Below are 6085 nucleotides of genomic sequence, written 5' to 3'. Positions count from 1 at the left end.
AAGTGAATTAAGCATGTTAAAAAAAATAATAATAAAATGGCTGCATAGTATTCCATGGTATATATGCGCCACATTTCCTTTATCCAGTCTACCATTGATGGGAATTTGGGTTGGTTCCAAGTCTTTGCTATTATGTATAGCACTGCAATAAACATAAGTGTGCCTATGTCTTTATAGTAGCATGATTTATAATCCTTTGTGTATATACCCAGTAATGGGATTGCTGGGTCAAATGGCATTTCTAGCTCTAGATCATTGAGGAATTGCCACACTGTCTTCCACAATGGTTGAACTAATTTACACTCCCACCAACAGTGTAAAAGTGTTCCTATTTCTCCACATCCTCTCTAGTATCTGTTGTTTCCTGACTTTTTAATGAGTTCATGTATTTTGCAGGGACATGGGTGAAGATGGAAACCATCATTCTCAGCAAACTAACACAGGAATAGAAAAACAAACACTTCATGTTCTCACTCATAAGTGGGAGTTGAACAATGAGAACATATGGGCACAGGGAAGGGAACATCACACACTGGGGCCTGTCAAGGGGTGAGGAGCAAGGGGAGGAATAGCATTAGGAGAAATACTTAATGTGATGACGGGTTGATGGGTGCAGCAAACTACCATGGCACATGTATGCCTATGTAACAAACCTGTACATTCTGCACGTTTCCCAGAACTTAAAGTAAATAATAAAATAAAATAAAATAGCCAAATTAACAAATATATAAAAGAAGGGCAGTCTATGATATGTGAAATCTGGGTAGCAAATCAGTGGCAGAGATACATACCTGAAAAAAAAAGTTTTATAAAATTTTAGTCACTTCACAAAAGAGAAGCCAGCTTGTTTTTCTATGATTTACTAGCCTATCCATAAAATTCCATTGCCAAGTATCACTTTTCCTTTATAATATCTCCATTTTTGTAATAAATTAATTAGTGTTTTCAATCACTGTGCGCCCTTTTTTCTTCTAATAGAGAATTATTTGAATGAAAGATAGATTTGCTCAAAAACAGTTTATGCCAATGCATGGCTTTGACTATTTTACCTTAATTGCAGTCTTTTTTCTTTCTTGAAGGCCTTAAAGATATAAGTCCTTGTGGTTATAATTGAATCCTGCTGCTAATAAAATTCTTATATGTTCCCATGGTCCTAGTTAAATAACTCATTTCTAGAATCTTCCTTGCTGTAGTAGCTAGGCTTTTTAAAAAAATCATGGAGGAGAGGGCTTTATTAGTATTATTTGTGAAAAATAGTTCCTCCTGGTTTTACATATGTATAAAATGAAAAAGATATTAAGAATTTATCATGTGAATAGAACTATGAAATCGGTAAAGAGCTCAGCTGCACTTGAAAACCTTTTAACACACTTCATTTTTGGAGAAAGCTTCCTTAGACTCCAGCAGAAGTAGCATCTGCAGGCTTTTGCTATGATCATACTTATTTCTAGTCATTTTTATTCCATAACAAATAGGCTCAATCACATTAACCACCTACTTATATAACATTCATAATTTATATAATGACATTGAAATCTGCTATCAATCTCAGAAAGCACTAGGATAGTGTCAAGTTATATGAAAGTGGAATGCATTTTTTTAGTTTCTGGTTCTCAATTGCTGATTGACTTATTGTTAGCTTTTTAAAAGGTCTCCAGTGACAAAGTAAAATTGGAACCATATCTACTATAATAAGCCTTTGCAACTGAAAAAGGCCTTTAACTACTTGAAGTTCCATTACATGCACAATTTCATTTTATCTAAAACACAGTCTAGTCAGGAAGGAATATCAATGGTAGAGAAAGTGAGACAGAAAGTTTTGATGTTTTCCTAAGGTAAGGATTGTGTTAATATCCCAAAACTCATAAATGGAAAAGGGAATTGAACAGGCATTTATTGACTACTATGGATAGGCCTCATACTATGCACAAAAGGCAATTTTTGTCTCATTCAAAACACAAACAAATGAAAAGCAAAACAATGAGTTCTGAGTTCTCTATCAAGATGATTTTACCACCAAAATTTGATGCTCTGAATTGCAAAGCAATTTACCGAAGTTCATATCTCCAAAATAATTGGAATTAAAGCCTAAAATGTCAGATTGCCAGTTCTACATATGGTTACACTCCTCCTGTCCTTAACTGAGAATCAGTAATTACATTTTCTGACATGTATTAAGCACTTACTGACTTACTATATAGCAAGCATTGTATGAAAAACTTTTAAGTTGGCTATTGTTTTTCTCTGAGAGCAGTTCTACTCAAAGAAATAGCAAAACCTCTTACAACCCATTCCAATTGGGATTCTTCCCTAGGATTATTTTTAATTGACTTAAAAAAAAAAAAAAGAAAGAAAGAAAACCCTCTTTATTTTCTGATCATGAGACTAGAAGGATGAGAGCCTAGAACTGAGGGAAGGCAAATCTCGTATCTCATGGAGAAAAATAACAACAACAAAATACACTCTGTCATTTAATAGCAGAGTAGACTCAACTGGCTTCATGGCTTGGTGGATCTGAGTAGTCCAAGCACTTCTCTATCATTATGGTATTGCATATTTTACTGTTTAAAGTGGTATTCTTTGGTGTTGGATTTGAAGCACAATGTGTAATTTCTTGCTCAAAAATGCAGAATAAAATATTTGATCTGCATAAACTTGAGATAAAATAGTTTTCATTTACTAATATAATAATAATAATAATGTCATTTCTGTGGAGAAATAGAAAAAGTCATATTTTCATTAGGAGTCTTCTGTTGTGTATGTCACCATAATTTTATTGCAATTTGATAAAGATGGGTTGGATTAACCAATCTGAGTATTAATTCCCTTAGGTACCTATTCCTTAAATTGAAGCTGCAAACAACACTTGTAATTGGTCATGGCAAAACAAGGCAGATAGAACATCTTCACAAAGGCAACTTTTGACTGCCCAATATTTTAACCATAAGAATAGAAAATTAAATCAGCTATGTGAGTTTCATTGGCATTAATGTTAGTTTCTTATACTTGCTTACTGGAAAGGCATTTGTTAATGTTGTCTGGCATTGCCACATTACTAATTCAACATGTAACTGCAAATCAAGTCTATTCAAATTCCAAAGGAATGGCAGTGTTTGCTTTTTATGTCTTAATAAATACATATTCTTTTAAAAAATAATTTCAGCACTGAAATGAAATAAAAATCACGACACATTAAATATTAATGAAATTATTAAATTTCTGCAAATATAATGTCACACTCTAGCATTATTCATAGGAAGTATAGTTATTCATATCGCAAGTTAGATCACATTTGGTGCATTCTCGCTTTGTTGAGGTGGTGGTGAAGTAAGGAGTAATCTGCATGAAGTTGAAAGAAAGGGAAATATGTTTTTCTCTCTGTTATTGTTGCATAAATGACTCTAAGCTTTATGAATTATTAATCTTGCAAAAAAATTCAAAATTAACTTTTTAGAACTTCTATTTAGAGATCGAAAGAGTATATATTTTGTTGCAAAATGGCACCTCTATTGATTAGATTTTTGATGTCTGTAACTAAAGTTTAAAAAAAGAGGCTGGGTGCAGTGGCTCACGCCTGTAATCCCAGCACTTTGGGAGGCTGAGGCGGGCGGATCACGAGTCAGCAGATAAGACCATCCTGGCTAACATGGTGAAAACCCGTCTCTACTAAAAATACCAAAAAATTAGCTGGGCGTGGTGGCAGGATCGTTTAGTCTCAACTACTCGGGAGGTTGAGGCAGGAGAGTGGCATGAACCCAGGCGGCAGAGCTTGCAGTGAGTGGAGATTGCACCACTGGACTCCAGCCTGGGCAACAGAGTGAGACTCCGTCTCAAAAAATAAAAATAAAAAATATAAAATAAAAAAGACTAAAGTTACAGAAAAATGTAAAATGATCACCTTTGGTTTCCACGGTTTCCAAAGAGAAGCTTGCTTAGAATTTCTGAGGGAAAATGAAATGTTTTAAGTTCTCAGAATATAAAGCATTAGTTTTTCATTCCTGTTAGTCTGCGAGCTTCAACTTTAGCCTGAAATATCTTCAAAACACAATTTACCTAATAATTTGTTATAATATTAGTGAAACAAAAATTGAGGATCCTCTGAAACACGTCTGTCCTTTGTGTTTTGAAGAAAAGCCTTTTGAATAGGTTGCCTAGATGAGTCCTTAAAAATATGTTTTTAGTTTCCTTTTGTCTTCCTACTGGTTGCTTTCAACATGGGGACTTAGTTTTAAAAATTTGTATTTGGAAATAATTACATATTCAAAAGTGCACAAATAAAAAGAGCTCAATTTAAAAAATGTTTAAAATGTCTTCCTTTTGGTTTTTTGAATAGCAATGCAATCAAACAGACCATGAAAAACCCTCCTGAAAGAATAAGTTACATCGAAGCTTTTACAGCTATCAAAAAGGTACACTCGACCCTAGGAAACAATATTTAAAAAAACAAGAAACACACACACACACAAACAAGGTACACACTGACATTTCTATATTGATTCTCTTGTAAATTAAAAACAAAAATGAAACCAAAACATCTTTAATGCATGCGTGTTTTAAGGAAATATATATATATGTATATATTTATGATACTTTATGTTCTAGGGTACATGTGCACAACGTGCAGGTTTGTTACATATGTATACATGTGCCATGTTGGTGTGCTGCACCCATTAACTCATCATTTACATTAGGTATATCTCCTAATGCTATCCTTCCCTCCTCCCCTGACACCAAAACAGGTCCGGGTGTGGGATCTTCCCCTTCCTATGTCCAAGTGATCTCATTGTTCAATTCCCACCTATGAGTGAGAACATGCGGTGTTTTGTTTTCTGTTCTAGTGATAGTTTGCTGAGAATGATGGTTTCCAGCAGCATCCATGTCCCTACAAAGGATATGAACTCATCCTTTTTTATGGCTATGTAGTATTCCATGGTGTATATGTGCCACATTTTCTTAATCCAGTCTGTCATTGATGGACATTTGGGTTGGTTCCAAGTCTTTGCTATTGTGAATAGTGCTGCAATAAACATACATGTGCGTGTGTCTTTATAGCAGTAAGATTTATAATCCTTTGGGTATATACCCAGTAATAGGATGGCTGGGTCAAATGGTATTTCTAGTTCTAAATCCTTGAAAATTGCCACACTGTCTTCCACAATGGTTAAACTAGTTTACAGTCCCACCAACCGTGTAAAAGTGTTCGTATTTCTGCACATCCTCCATAGCACCTGTTTTTTCCTGACTTTTTAATGATCTCCATTCTAACTAGTGTGAGATGGTATGTCATTCTGGTTTTGATTTGCATTTCTCTGATGGCGAGTGATGATGAGCAGTTTTTCATGTGTCTGTTGACTGCATAGATGTCTTCTTTTGAGAAGTGTCTGTTCATTTTCTTTGCCTACTTTTTGATGGGGTTGTTTGTTTTTTTCTTGTAAATTTGTTTGAGTTCTTTGTGAGTTCTGGATATTAGCCCTTTGTCAGATGAGTAGATTGCAAACATTTTCTCCCATTCTGTAGGTTGCCTGTTCACTCTGATGGTAGTTTCTTTTGCTGTGCAGAAGCTCTTTAGTTTAATTAGATCCCATTTGTCAATTTTGGCTTTTGTTGCCATTGCTTTTGGTGTTTTAAACATGAAGTCCTTGCCCATGCCTGTGTCCTGAATGGTATTGCCTAGGTTTTCTTCTAGAGTTTTTATGGTTTTAGGTCTAACATTTAAGTCTCTAATCCATTTTGAATTAATTTTTGCATAAGGAGTAAGGAACTGATCCAGTTTCAGTTTTCTACTTATGGCTAGCCAGTTTTCCCAGCACCATTTATTAAATAGGGAATCCTTTCCCTATTTCTTGTTTTTGTCAGGTTTGTCAAACATCAGATGGTTGTAGATGTGTGATATTATTTTTGAGGTCTCTGTTCTGTTGCATTGGTCTATATCTCTGTTTTGGTACCAGTACCATGCTGTTTTGGTTACTGTAGCCTTGTAGTATAGCTTGAAGTCAGGTAGTGTGATGCCTCCAGTTTTATTCTTTTGACGTAGGATTATCTTCACAATGTGGCCTACTTTTTGGTTCCATATGAACTTTAAAGT

Source organism: Theropithecus gelada, chromosome 14 (genome assembly GCF_003255815.1).
Source record: "Theropithecus gelada isolate Dixy chromosome 14, Tgel_1.0, whole genome shotgun sequence".
Classification (NCBI taxonomy): Eukaryota; Metazoa; Chordata; class Mammalia; order Primates; family Cercopithecidae; genus Theropithecus; species Theropithecus gelada.
The sequence above is the reverse complement of the archived record's forward strand: the minus strand, read 5'-3'. Positions refer to the sequence as shown.